The sequence below is a fragment of the Lampetra fluviatilis genome, chromosome 71, assembly GCF_964198595.1.
Source record: "Lampetra fluviatilis chromosome 71, kcLamFluv1.1, whole genome shotgun sequence".
In the NCBI taxonomy this organism is placed as follows: Eukaryota; Metazoa; Chordata; class Hyperoartia; order Petromyzontiformes; family Petromyzontidae; genus Lampetra; species Lampetra fluviatilis.
In genome coordinates, this window is record NC_136345.1 from 4219120 (window position 1) to 4234119 (window position 15000).

The 15000-nt window shown below is 50.1% G+C and overlaps 1 protein-coding gene across 1 annotated transcript in view; it reads right to left on the bottom strand.

The window, feature by feature from the left end:
* Positions 1-15000, bottom strand: part of GLTP (glycolipid transfer protein) — a 30757-nt gene that overhangs the window by 6641 nt on the left and 9116 nt on the right. The gene's annotated exons all lie outside the window — the stretch shown is intronic.

Genomic DNA, 15000 nt, shown 5'->3' on the forward strand with positions numbered 1-15000 from the left:
CACACACAGACACACAGACATACACACACACACAGACACACACACAGACACACACACAGACACACACACAGACACACACAGACACACACGGACACACACAGACACACACAGGCACACACACACGGACACACACAGACACACACAGACACACACACAGACACACACACACAGAGACACACACACAGACACACGAGTTCACGCAGCGTGCAGAGACGCAGCGGGTCTGTGAGGTACACCGCACGGAGCTTCTACACACACACACAGACACACACACACAGACACACACACAGGTACGTGTGTCTGTGTGTGTGTGCCAGTGTGTGTGTGTGTGTCAGTGTGTGTGTGTGTCACTGTGTGTGTCTGTGTGTGTCTGTGTGTGTGTGCCAGTGTGTGTGTGTGTCACTGTGTGTGTGTGTCACTGTGTGTGTCTGTGTCACTGTGTGTGTGTGTCACTGTGTGTGTCACTGTGTGTGTGTGTCACTGTGTGTGTCACTGTGTGTGTCACTGTGTGTGTCTGTGTGTCTGTGTGTGTCTCTGTGTGTGTCACTGTGTGTGTCACTGTGTGTGTCTGTGTGTGTCTGTGTGTCTGTGTGTGTCTCTGTGTGTGTCACTGTGTGTGTGTCACTGTGTGTGTGTCACTGTGTGTGTGTCACTGTGTGTGTGTGTGTGTGTCACTGTGTGTGTGTCACTGTGTGTGTGTCACTGTGTGTCACTGTGTGTGTGTCACTGTGTGTGTGTCACTGTGTGTGTGTGTGTCACTGTGTGTGTGTCACTGTGTGTTTGTCACTGTGTGTGTGTGTGTCACTGTGTGTGTGTGTGTCACTGTGTGTGTGTCACTGTGTGTGTGTCACTGTGTGTGTGTCACTGTGTGTGTGTCACTGTGTGTCACTGTGTGTGTGTCACTGTGTGTGTGTCACTGTGTGTGTGTGTGTCACTGTGTGTGTGTCACTGTGTGTGTCACTGTGTGTGTGTGTGTGTCACTGTGTGTGTGTGTGTCACTGTGTGTGTGTGTCACTGTGTGTGTGTCACTGTGTGTGTGTCACTGTGTGTGTGTGTCACTGTGTGTGTCACTGTGTGTGTGTGTCACTGTGTGTGTGTGTCACTGTGTGTGTGTGTCACTGTGTGTGTGTCACTGTGTGTGTGTGTGTCACTGTGTGTGTGTCACTGTGTGTGTGTCACTGTGTGTCACTGTGTGTGTGTCACTGTGTGTGTGTCACTGTGTGTGTGTGTGTCACTGTGTGTGTGTCACTGTGTGTGTGTCACTGTGTGTGTGTGTGTCACTGTGTGTGTGTCACTGTGTGTGTGTCACTGTGTGTGTGTCACTGTGTGTGTGTCACTGTGTGTGTGTCACTGTGTGTGTGTCACTGTGTGTGTGTGTGTCACTGTGTGTGTGTGTGTCACTGTGTGTGTGTGTCACTGTGTGTGTGTCACTGTGTGTGTGTGTCACTGTGTGTGTCACTGTGTGTGTGTGTGTCACTGTGTGTGTGTGTGTCACTGTGTGTGTGTGTGTCACTGTGTGTGTGTCACTGTGTGTGTGTGTCACTGTGTGTGTCACTGTGTGTGTGTGTCACTGTGTGTGTGTGTGTGTCACTGTGTGTGTGTGTGTGTCACTGTGTGTGTGTCACTGTGTGTGTGTGTCACTGTGTGTGTGTCACTGTGTGTGTGTCACTGTGTGTGTGTGTGTCACTGTGTGTGTGTGTGTGTCACTGTGTGTGTGTGTGTGTCACTGTGTGTGTGTCACTGTGTGTGTGTCACTGTGTGTGTGTGTCACTGTGTGTGTGTCACTGTGTGTGTGTGTCACTGTGTGTGTGTGTGTGTGTGTCACTGTGTGTGTGTCACTGTGTGTGTGTGTCACTGTGTGTGTGTCACTGTGTGTGTGTGTGTCACTGTGTGTGTGTGTGTCACTGTGTGTGTGTCACTGTGTGTGTGTCACTGTGTGTGTGTCACTGTGTGTGTGTGTCACTGTGTGTGTCACTGTGTGTGTGTGTGTCACTGTGTGTGTGTCACTGTGTGTGTGTCACTGTGTGTGTGTGTGTGTCACTGTGTGTGTGTCACTGTGTGTGTGTCACTGTGTGTGTGTGTCACTGTGTGTGTGTCACTGTGTGTGTGTCACTGTGTGTGTGTCACTGTGTGTGTGTCACTGTGTGTGTGTGTGTGTCACTGTGTGTGTGTCACTGTGTGTGTGTCACTGTGTGTGTGTGTCACTGTGTGTGTCACTGTGTGTGTGTGTCACTGTGTGTGTGTCACTGTGTGTGTGTGTCACTGTGTGTGTGTCACTGTGTGTGTGTGTGTGTGTCACTGTGTGTGTGTCACTGTGTGTGTGTGTGTGTCACTGTGTGTGTGTCACTGTGTGTGTGTCACTGTGTGTGTGTCACTGTGTGTGTGTGTGTGTCACTGTGTGTGTGTGTCACTGTGTGTGTGTCACTGTGTGTGTGTCACTGTGTGTGTGTCACTGTGTGTGTGTGTCACTGTGTGTGTCACTGTGTGTGTGTGTGTCACTGTGTGTGTGTCACTGTGTGTGTGTCACTGTGTGTGTGTGTGTGTCACTGTGTGTGTGTCACTGTGTGTGTGTCACTGTGTGTGTGTGTCACTGTGTGTGTGTCACTGTGTGTGTGTGTGTCACTGTGTGTGTGTCACTGTGTGTGTGTGTGTGTCACTGTGTGTGTGTCACTGTGTGTGTGTCACTGTGTGTGTGTGTCACTGTGTGTGTGTCACTGTGTGTGTGTGTCACTGTGTGTGTGTCACTGTGTGTGTGTGTCACTGTGTGTGTGTCACTGTGTGTGTGTGTGTGTCACTGTGTGTGTGTCACTGTGTGTGTGTGTCACTGTGTGTGTGTCACTGTGTGTGTGTGTCACTGTGTGTGTGTCACTGTGTGTGTGTGTGTGTCACTGTGTGTGTGTCACTGTGTGTGTGTCACTGTGTGTGTGTGTGTGTCACTGTGTGTGTGTGTCACTGTGTGTGTGTCACTGTGTGTGTGTGTGTGTGTCACTGTGTGTGTGTGTCACTGTGTGTGTGTCACTGTGTGTGTCACTGTGTGTGTGTGTGTGTCACTGTGTGTGTCACTGTGTGTGTGTGTGTGTGTCACTGTGTGTGTGTGTCACTGTGTGTGTGTCACTGTGTGTGTCACTGTGTGTGTGTGTGTCACTGTGTGTGTCACTGTGTGTGTGTGTGTGTCACTGTGTGTGTGTCACTGTGTGTGTGTCACTGTGTGTGTGTCACTGTGTGTCACTGTGTGTGTGTGTGTGTCACTGTGTGTGTGTGTGTGTCACTGTGTGTGTGTGTGTGTCACTGTGTGTGTGTGTCACTGTGTGTGTGTGTCACTGTGTGTGTGTGTCACTGTGTGTGTGTGTCACTGTGTGTGTGTCACTGTGTGTGTGTGTCACTGTGTGTGTGTGTCACTGTGTGTGTGTCACTGTGTGTGTGTGTCACTGTGTGTGTGTCACTGTGTCACTGTGTGTGTGTGTCACTGTGTGTGTGTCACTGTGTGTGTCACTGTGTGTGTGTCACTGTGTGTGTGTCACTGTGTGTGTGTCACTGTGTGTGTGTCACTGTGTGTGTGTGTGTGTCACTGTGTGTGTGTGTGTCACTGTGTGTGTGTGTCACTGTGTGTGTGTCACTGTGTGTGTGTGTCACTGTGTGTGTCACTGTGTGTGTGTGTGTCACTGTGTGTGTGTGTGTCACTGTGTGTGTGTGTGTCACTGTGTGTGTGTCACTGTGTGTGTGTGTCACTGTGTGTGTCACTGTGTGTGTGTGTCACTGTGTGTGTGTGTGTGTCACTGTGTGTGTGTGTGTGTCACTGTGTGTGAGTCACTGTGTGTGTGTGTCACTGTGTGTGTGTCACTGTGTGTGTGTCACTGTGTGTGTGTGTGTCACTGTGTGTGTGTCACTGTGTGTGTGTGTGTGTCACTGTGTGTGTGTCACTGTGTGTGTGTCACTGTGTGTGTGTGTCACTGTGTGTGTGTCACTGTGTGTGTGTGTCACTGTGTGTGTGTGTGTGTCACTGTGTGTGTGTCACTGTGTGTGTGTCACTGTGTGTGTGTGTCACTGTGTGTGTGTCACTGTGTGTGTGTGTGTCACTGTGTGTGTGTGTGTCACTGTGTGTGTGTCACTGTGTGTGTGTCACTGTGTGTGTGTCACTGTGTGTGTGTGTCACTGTGTGTGTCACTGTGTGTGTGTGCAGCCCATGGGCTTGTAATTACCAACACGCTCTTCCGGCATCGGCGCATCCACACAACATCATGGATGCATGCCGGGTCTAAGCAAGAACATCTGCTGGACTACGTAGTGACGGACCAGCGGATGCGAGCCCATGTCCTTGACACCAGGACCTACCGTGGAGCTGATCTGCCCACTGACCATCGACTAGTCATCTGTAAGATGCGCCTGCCATTCTTCCACTCCGGTGGTGGGTGTACACCCAGGATCCCATTCCAACCAAAAGTGGCCTGGTCTAAGTTAGCTGATGAAAGTTGCAAGCGAGAATTTCATCATCGCTTGCAGCTGGGGTTGGCATCGTCCCCCACTCCACCTGATGTCGAGGGTAAATGGGCGAGGTTTAAGACTGTGACTCATGCAGCTGCAATGGCTGCTTTGGGTACGCGGTCCAGACCTCCCCGGGAACCCTGGCTGACGGAGGAGGTGTTCAGGTTAATTGAGAAAAAGCGACAGGCCCACTCTCATCGCCTACAGCATCCCACGTCAGAGAATGAGGAGGTTTACCGCAGTCTTCGCTCGGAGGTTCGGAGAGCCGTGAGGCGCTGTAAGGATGGGTGGTGGTCGCGGGTTGCTGAGGAGATGGAGTCTGCCTCAGTGGCCCGCGATCACAAATCACTATTTAACTCCATCAAAAAAGTAACCTGCAGCGCCACACCTATTACCATCATTAGAGGAAAAAACGGTGATCCAATCTCCGACCCCCAGGAACAGGTTTGCAGATTTGCTGAGCATTTCTGTGAGGTCCTGGGGGAGGGAAAATCTCTCAGCCAGGAAAACATCATGGCACAAAGTGGGGATAACCCTGCTGAGGCTGCGGTGCCTCAAATATTGGAAGAGGTCACCCCCTGTGAGTGGCTGGCTGAGGTACCGGCTGTTGAGGAAGTACTGAGGGCGATCCGGAGTCTGAGACCAGGGAAGGCACCGGGCAGAGATGATCTCCCAGGCGAAATGCTGAGGGAGGGTGGCGTTTGTGCACAGACTGCCCTATATGACATCATAACAACAGTCTGGACCACTGGACGGGTTCCGCAGGACTGGAAGGATGCCCTGGTGGTCCCCCTCTTTAAGAAGGGGGACCGTACCGACTGTAACAACTACAGGGGCATCTCACTCCTCAGTGTGCCGGGTAAGGTCCTGGCAAGGATTATTCAACATCGCCTTGCTAGGCATGCTGAGGAGAGGCTTGCGGAGCCCCAATGTGGTTTCAGGAAAGGGCGGTCCTGCACAGATGCCATATTTTCTGTCCGTCTGCTACAGCAGAGGTGTAGGGAATTCCAAAAAGACCTACATCTCTGCTTTATTGACCTGGTCAAGGCCTATGATACCATCAGTAGGACTGGGCTCTGGGTTGTTCTTCGTGCTTTCGGAGTCCCTGACCCTCTGCTCACGATCATTAAGGACCTTCATGATGGTGAGCGGGCCCGGGTAAAACTACGTGGCCGGGAGTCGGAGCCTTTCCCTGTACACCTTGGGGTGCGACAGGGATGTCCTCTGGCTCCCACATTATTTAACATCTATTTCGACTGCGTAGTTCGTGAAGCCTTCAATAGCTGTACCGGGGGAATTACCATTTGGTACAGATACAATGGGAGGCTGATCGACGCCCGGGTGCGATCAAGGGATGGCTCCCTATTGGTCAACCACGTTATGTATGCCGATGATTTGGTAATAGCTGCTCATTCAGAAGAGGAGTTGGAGACGCTGCTGCTGAGACTGGAGCGTGCCACTAAGAGGTGGGGCCTTACCATCAGCCCCACCAAAACTAAGCACCTGCCTGGGTATTTTGTACCATCGGGCACTCCGCCCCCACAACTCCCAATCGGTGATGGGGCAGTTGTGGAGAGAGTAGAGAGTTTCCCATACCTGGGCAGTGTGCTCATGACCGGCTCCAGTTTATCAGCAGAGGTCTCACTCCGAATCAGTCGAGCGGCAATATCTTTTCATCGGTTGCGTAACGCTGTGTGGAAGCTACCTGGTCTGTCGCTCCGCACGAAGCTTCAGGTCTTCTCGGCCACGGTCATTCCCTCCCTTCTCTATGCTTGCGAAACGTGGACCCCCCTAGTGGAGCATCTTCGCCGGTTGGAAACATTTAGGCTGGCCTGCCTACGATCCATCCTGGGTTTAACCAGGCTGGATTGTGTGAGGAGCTCACAAGTCCTTGAAAGATCTGGGCAAAGTCCCATCAGTGAGCTCCTCCGGCAGGCAAGGCTGCGTTGGCTGGGTCATGTAGCCCGCATGCCCAGCCACCGCATGCCTAAACAGCTTTTGTTCGGCCGGATCGAGGGGGCTAAACGGGCGCGGCACGGGCTAGAGAAGAGATGGAGTGATGTGGTACAGGAGGACGTGGAGCTGAGTGGACTTGCCGATGACTGGTACCAGCGGTGTCAAGATCGGCCTCAGTGGAGGAGGCTCGTGAAGGACGCTACTGGGCAGTTGGAGGCAGTCGCCCTCCTACAACAACGGAAGGCGGAGGAGCGACGCTCACAACAACGAGCGGAGCGCCGGGTGGCTAAAGCACAGCAAGTTGGCACAGTAGGGGGCACAGGTGGTGCATCAGCCAGTCATCTCGGTCATCTCGGTCAGTCGACCCGTGGCACCTGGGTCTGCCCCGTGACCTCCTGCCAGCGGGCGTTCGACACTTCACGTGGCCTCAAGGTGCACATGGCCTGGCACAAGCGTCGTGGTGACGTCACCGCCACTTAGTGGCGAATGGCGGTTGTTGTTGTTGTTGTGTGTGTCACTGTGTGTGTGTCACTGTGTGTGTGTCACTGTGTGTGTGTGTGTGTCACTGTGTGTGTGTCACTGTGTGTGTGTCACTGTGTGTGTGTGTCACTGTGTGTGTGTCACTGTGTGTGTGTGTGTCACTGTGTGTGTGTCACTGTGTGTGTGTCACTGTGTGTGTGTGTGTGTCACTGTGTGTGTGTCACTGTGTGTGTGTCACTGTGTGTGTGTGTCACTGTGTGTGTGTCACTGTGTGTGTGTGTCACTGTGTGTGTGTCACTTTGTGTGTGTGTCACTGTGTGTGTGTCACTGTGTGTGTGTGTGTGTGTCACTGTGTGTGTGTCACTGTGTGTGTGTGTGTGTCACTGTGTGTGTGTGTCACTGTGTGTGTGTCACTGTGTGTGTGTCACTGTGTGTGTGTGTGTGTCACTGTGTGTGTGTGTCACTGTGTGTGTGTCACTGTGTGTGTGTCACTGTGTGTGTGTGTCACTGTGTGTGTCACTGTGTGTGTGTGTGTCACTGTGTGTGTGTCACTGTGTGTGTGTCACTGTGTGTGTGTGTGTGTCACTGTGTGTGTGTCACTGTGTGTGTGTCACTGTGTGTGTGTGTCACTGTGTGTGTGTCACTGTGTGTGTGTGTGTCACTGTGTGTGTGTCACTGTGTGTGTGTCACTGTGTGTGTGTGTGTGTCACTGTGTGTGTGTCACTGTGTGTGTGTCACTGTGTGTGTGTGTCACTGTGTGTGTGTCACTGTGTGTGTGTGTGTCACTGTGTGTGTGTCACTGTGTGTGTGTGTCACTGTGTGTGTGTCACTGTGTGTGTGTGTGTGTCACTGTGTGTGTGTCACTGTGTGTGTGTGTCACTGTGTGTGTGTCACTGTGTGTGTGTGTCACTGTGTGTGTGTCACTGTGTGTGTGTGTGTGTCACTGTGTGTGTGTCACTGTGTGTGTGTCACTGTGTGTGTGTGTGTGTCACTGTGTGTGTGTGTCACTGTGTGTGTGTCACTGTGTGTGTGTGTGTCACTGTGTGTGTGTGTCACTGTGTGTGTGTCACTGTGTGTGTCACTGTGTGTGTGTGTGTGTGTCACTGTGTGTGTCACTGTGTGTGTGTGTGTGTGTCACTGTGTGTGTGTGTCACTGTGTGTGTGTCACTGTGTGTGTCACTGTGTGTGTGTGTGTCACTGTGTGTGTCACTGTGTGTGTGTGTGTGTCACTGTGTGTGTGTCACTGTGTGTGTGTCACTGTGTGTGTGTCACTGTGTGTCACTGTGTGTGTGTCACTGTGTGTGTGTGTGTGTCACTGTGTGTGTGTGTGTGTCACTGTGTGTGTGTGTCACTGTGTGTGTGTGTCACTGTGTGTGTGTGTCACTGTGTGTGTGTGTCACTGTGTGTGTGTCACTGTGTGTGTGTGTCACTGTGTGTGTGTCACTGTGTGTGTGTGTCACTGTGTGTGTGTCACTGTGTCACTGTGTGTGTGTGTCACTGTGTGTGTGTGTCACTGTGTGTGTGTCACTGTGTGTGTGTCACTGTGTGTGTGTCACTGTGTGTGTGTGTGTGTCACTGTGTGTGTGTGTCACTGTGTGTGTGTGTCACTGTGTGTGTGTCACTGTGTGTGTGTGTGTGTCACTGTGTGTGTGTGTGTGTCACTGTGTGTGTGTGTCACTGTGTGTGTGTCACTGTGTGTGTGTGTCACTGTGTGTGTGTCACTGTGTGTGTGTCACTGTGTGTGTCACTGTGTGTGTGTCACTGTGTGTGTGTGTCACTGTGTGTGTATCACTGTGTGTCAATGTGTGTGTCACTGTGTGTGTGTGTCACTGTGTGTGTGTGTGTGTGTCACTGTGTGTGTGTGTGTGTCACTGTGTGTGTCACTGTGTGTGTGTCACTGTGTGTGTGTCTGCGTGTGTGTGTCACTGTGTGTGTGTGTCACTGTGTGTGTGTCACTGTGTGTGTGTGTCACTGTGTGTGTGTCACTGTGTGTGTGTGTGTGTGTCACTGTGTGTGTGTGTGTGTGTCACTGTGTGTGTGTGTCACTGTGTGTGTGTGTCACTGTGTGTGTGTCACTGTGTGTGTGTGTCACTGTGTGTGTGTCACTGTGTGTGTGTCACTGTGTGTGTGTGTCACTGTGTGTGTGTCACTGTGTGTGTGTCACTGTGTGTGTGTGTCACTGTGTGTGTGTGTCACTGTGTGTGTGTCACTGTGTGTGTGTGTCACTGTGTGTGTGTGTCACTGTGTGTGTGTCACTGTGTGTGTGTGTCACTGTGTGTGTGTCACTGTGTGTGTGTCACTGTGTGTGTCACTGTGTGTGTGTCACTGTGTGTGTGTGTGTGTGTCACTGTGTGTGTGTCACTGTGTGTGTGTCACTGTGTGTGTGTGTCACTGTGTGTGTGTGTCACTGTGTGTGTGTCACTGTGTGTGTGTGTCACTGTGTGTGTGTCACTGTGTGTGTGTCACTGTGTGTGTCACTGTGTGTGTGTCACTGTGTGTGTGTGTGTGTGTCACTGTGTGTGTGTCACTGTGTGTGTGTCACTGTGTGTGTGTGTCACTGTGTGTGTGTGTCACTGTGTGTGTGTCACTGTGTGTGTGTCACTGTGTGTGTGTGTCACTGTGTGTGTGTGTCACTGTGTGTGTGTCACTGTGTGTGTGTCACTGTGTGTGTGTGTCACTGTGTGTGTGTGTCACTGCGTGGTCATCTCTCAACGGACGCGCTCTGCAAAGTCCATCGCAGCCACCCACACGCCCATTGTTCAACCCTCACAATAACACCTCACATGGTGAACATCACCTCACATGGTGAACATCACCTCACATGGTGAACATCACCTCACATGGTGAACATCACCTCACATGGTGAACATCACCTCACATGGTGAACATCACCTCACATGGTGAACATCACCTCACATGGTGAACATCACCTCACATGGTGAACATCACCTCACATGGTGAACATCACCTCACATGGTGAACATCACCTCACATGGTGAACATCACCTCACATGGTGAACATCACCTCACATGGTGAACATCACCTCACATGGTGAACATCACCTCACATGGTGAACATCACCTCACCATGGTGAACATCACCTCACCAAGGTGAACATCACCTCACCAAGGTGAACATCACCTCACATGGTGAACATCACCTCACCATGGTGAACATCACCTCACCAAGGTGAACATCACCTCACATGGTGAACATCACCTCACCATGGTGAACATCACCTCACCATGGTGAACATCACCTCACATGGTGAACATCACCTCACATGGTGAACATCACCTCACATGGTGAACATCACCTCACATGGTGAACATCACCTCACCAAGGTGAACATCACCTCACATGGTGAACATCACCTCACCATGGTGAACATCACCTCACCAAGATGAACATCACCTCACATGGTGAACATCACCTCACCATGGTGAACATCACCTCACCATGGTGAACATCACCTCACCAAGATGAACATCACCTCACCATGGTGAACATCACCTCACCAAGATGAACATCACCTCACATGGTGAACATCACCTCACCATGGTGAACATCACCTCACCAAGATGAACATCACCTCACATGGTGAACATCACCTCACATGGTGAACATCACCTCACCATGGTGAACATCACCTCACCAAGGTGAACATCACCTCACCATGGTGAACATCACCTCACCAAGATGAACATCACCTCACATGGTGAACATCACCTCACATGGTGAACATCACCTCACCATGGTGAACATCACCTCACCAAGATGAACATCACCTCACATGGTGAACATCACCTCACCAAGATGAACATCACCTCACCATGGTGAACATCACCTCACCAAGATGAACATCACCTCACATGGTGAACATCACCTCACATGGTGAACATCACCTCACCATGGTGAACATCACCTCACCAAGGTGAACATCACCTCACCATGGTGAACATCACCTCACCATGGTGAACATCACCTCACCAAGGTGAACATCACCTCACCATGGTGAACATCACCTCACCATGGTGAACATCACCTCACCAAGGTGAACATCACCTCACCATGGTGAACATCACCTCACCATGGTGAACATCACCTCACCAAGGTGAACATCACCTCACCATGGTGAACATCACCTCACCATGGTGAACATCACCTCACCAAGGTGAACATCACCTCACCAAGGTGAACATCACCTCACATGGTGAACATCACCTCACCAAGGTGAACATCACCTCACATGGTGAACATCACCTCACCATGGTGAACATCACCTCACCAAGGTGAACATCACCTCACCATGGTGAACATCACCTCACATGGTGAACATCACCTCACATGGTGAACATCACCTCACCATGGTGAACATCACCTCACCAAGGTGAACATCACCTCACATGGTGAACATCACCTCACATGGTGAACATCACCTCACATGGTGAACATCACCTCACATGGTGAACATCACCTCACATGGTGAACATCACCTCACATGGTGAACATCACCTCACATGGTGAACATCACTTACCATGGTGAACATCACCTCACCATGGTGAACATCACCTCACATGGTGAACATCACCTCACATGGTGAACATCACCTCACCATGGTGAACATCACCTCACATGGTGAACATCACCTCACATGGTGAACATCACCTCACCATGGTGAACATCACCTCACATGGTGAACATCACCTCACATGGTGAACATCACCTCACCATGGTGAACATCACCTCACATGGTGAACATCACCTCACCAAGGTGAACATCACCTCACATGGTGAACATCACCTCACCAAGGTGAACATCACCTCACCAAGGTGAACATCACCTCACATGGTGAACATCACCTCACCAAGGTGAACATCACCTCACCAAGGTGAACATCACCTCACATGGTGAACATCACCTCACATGGTGAACATCACCTCACCATGGTGAACATCACCTCACATGGTGAACATCACCTCACCATGGTGAACATCACCTCACATGGTGAACATCACCTCACCAAGGTGAACATCACCTCACATGGTGAACATCACCTCACCAAGGTGAACATCACCTCACATGGTGAACATCACCTCACCATGGTGAACATCACCTCACATGGTGAACATCACCTCACCAAGGTGAACATCACCTCACATGGTGAACATCACCTCACCATGGTGAACATCACCTCACCAAGGTGAACATCACCTCACCATGGTGAACATCACCTCACATGGTGAACATCACCTCACATGGTGAACATCACTTCACCATGGTGAACATCACCTCACCATGGTGAACATCACCTCACATGGTGAACATCACCTCACATGGTGAACATCACCTCACATGGTGAACATCACCTCACATGGTGAACATCACCTCACCATGGTGAACATCACCTCACATGGTGAACATCACCTCACATGGTGAACATCACCTCACATGGTGAACATCACCTCACCATGGTGAACATCACCTCACATGGTGAACATCACCTCACATGGTGAACATCACCTCACATGGTGAACATCGCCTCACATGGTGAACATCACCTCACCATGGTGAACATCACCTCACCATGGTGAACATCACCTCACATGGTGAACATCACCTCACCATGGTGAACATCACCTCACCAAGGTGAACATCACCTCACATGGTGAACATCACCTCACCATGGTGAACATCACCTCACATGGTGAACATCACTTACCATGGTGAACATCACCTCACCATGGTGAACATCACCTCACCATGGTGAACATCACCTCACATGGTGAACATCACCTCACATGGTGAACATCACCTCACCAAGGTGAACATCACCTCACATGGTGAACATCACCTCACCAAGGTGAACATCACCTCACATGGTGAACATCACCTCACATGGTGAACATCACCTCACCATGGTGAACATCACCTCACATGGTGAACATCACCTCACAAGGTGAACATCACCTCACATGGTGAACATCACCTCACATGGTGAACATCACCTCACCATGGTGAACATCACCTCACATGGTGAACATCACCTCACATGGTGAACATCACCTCACCATGGTGAACATCACCTCACCATGGTGAACATCACCTCACCATGGTGAACATCACTTACCATGGTGAACATCACCTTCATCATCATCATCATGGACATCTCACCTACCATGGTGAACATCTCATCACCATGGTGAACATCACCATCATCATCATCATGGTGAACCTCACCTACCATGGTGAACATCACCATCATCATCATCATGGTGAACCTCACCTACCATGGTGAACATCACCATCATCATCATGGTGAACATCATCTCCCCATGGTGAACAACACCATCATCATCATCGTCATGGTGAACATCATCTCCCCATGGTGAACATCACCATCATCATCATGGTGAACATCATCTCCCCATGGTGAACATCACCATCATCATCATGGTGAACATCATCACCATCATCATCATGGTGAACATCATCTCCCCATGGTGAACAACACCATCATCATCATGGTGAACAACACCATCATCATCATGGTGAACATCATCTCCCCATGGTGAACATCACCATCATCATCATGGTGAACATCATCTCCCCATGGTGAACATCACCATCATCATCATGGTGAACATCATCTCCCCATGGTGAACAACACCATCATCATCATGGTGAACATCATCTCCCCATGGTGAACATCACCATCATCATCATGGTGAACATCATCTCCCCATGGTGAACATCACCATCATCATCATGGTGAACATCATCTCCCCATGGTGAACATCACCATCATCATCATGGTGAACATCATCACCATCATCATCATGGTGAACATCATCTCCCCATGGTGAACAACACCATCATCATCATGGTGAACAACACCATCATCATCATGGTGAACAACATCTCCCCATGGTGAACAACACCATCATCATCATGGTGAACATCATCACCATCATCATCATGGTGAACATCATCTCCCCATGGTGAACAACACCATCATCATCATGGTGAACAACACCATCATCATCATGGTGAACAACACCATCATCATCATGGTGAACATCATCTCCCCATGGTGAACATCACCATCATCATCATGGTGAACATCATCTCCCCATGGTGAACATCACCATCATCATCATGGTGAACATCATCACCATCATCATCATGGTGAACATCATCTCCCCATGGTGAACATCACCATCATCATCATGGTGAACATCATCTCCCCATGGTGAACAACACCATCATCATCATGGTGAACATCATCTCCCCATGGTGAACATCACCATCATCATCATGGTGAACATCATCTCCCCATGGTGAACATCACCATCATCATCATGGTGAACATCATCTCCCCATGGTGAACATCACCATCATCATCATGGTGAACATCATCACCATCATCATCATGGTGAACATCATCTCCCCATGGTGAACATCACCATCATCATCATGGTGAACATCATCACCATCATCATCATGGTGAACATCACCATCATCATCATGGTGAACATCATCACCATCATCATCATGGTGAACATCAACATCATCATCATCATCATGGTGAACAACACCATCATCATCATGGTGAACATCATCACCATCATCATGGTGAACATCACCATCATCATCATCGTCATGGTGAACATCATCTCCCCATGGTGAACATCACCATCATCATCATGGTGAACATCATCTCCCCATGGTGAACATCACCATCATCATCATGGTGAACATCATCTCCCCATGGTGAACAACACCATCATCATCATGGTGAACATCATCTCCCCATGGTGAACATCACCATCATCATCATGGTGAACATCATCTCCCCATGGTGAACATCACCATCATCATCATGGTGAACATCATCACCATCATCATCATGGTGAACATCATCTCCCCATGGTGAACATCACCATCATCATCATGGTGAACATCATCACCATCATCATCATGGTGAACATCATCTCCCCATGGTGAACATCACCATCATCATCATGGTGAACATCATCACCATCATCATCATGGTGAACATCACCATCATCATCATGG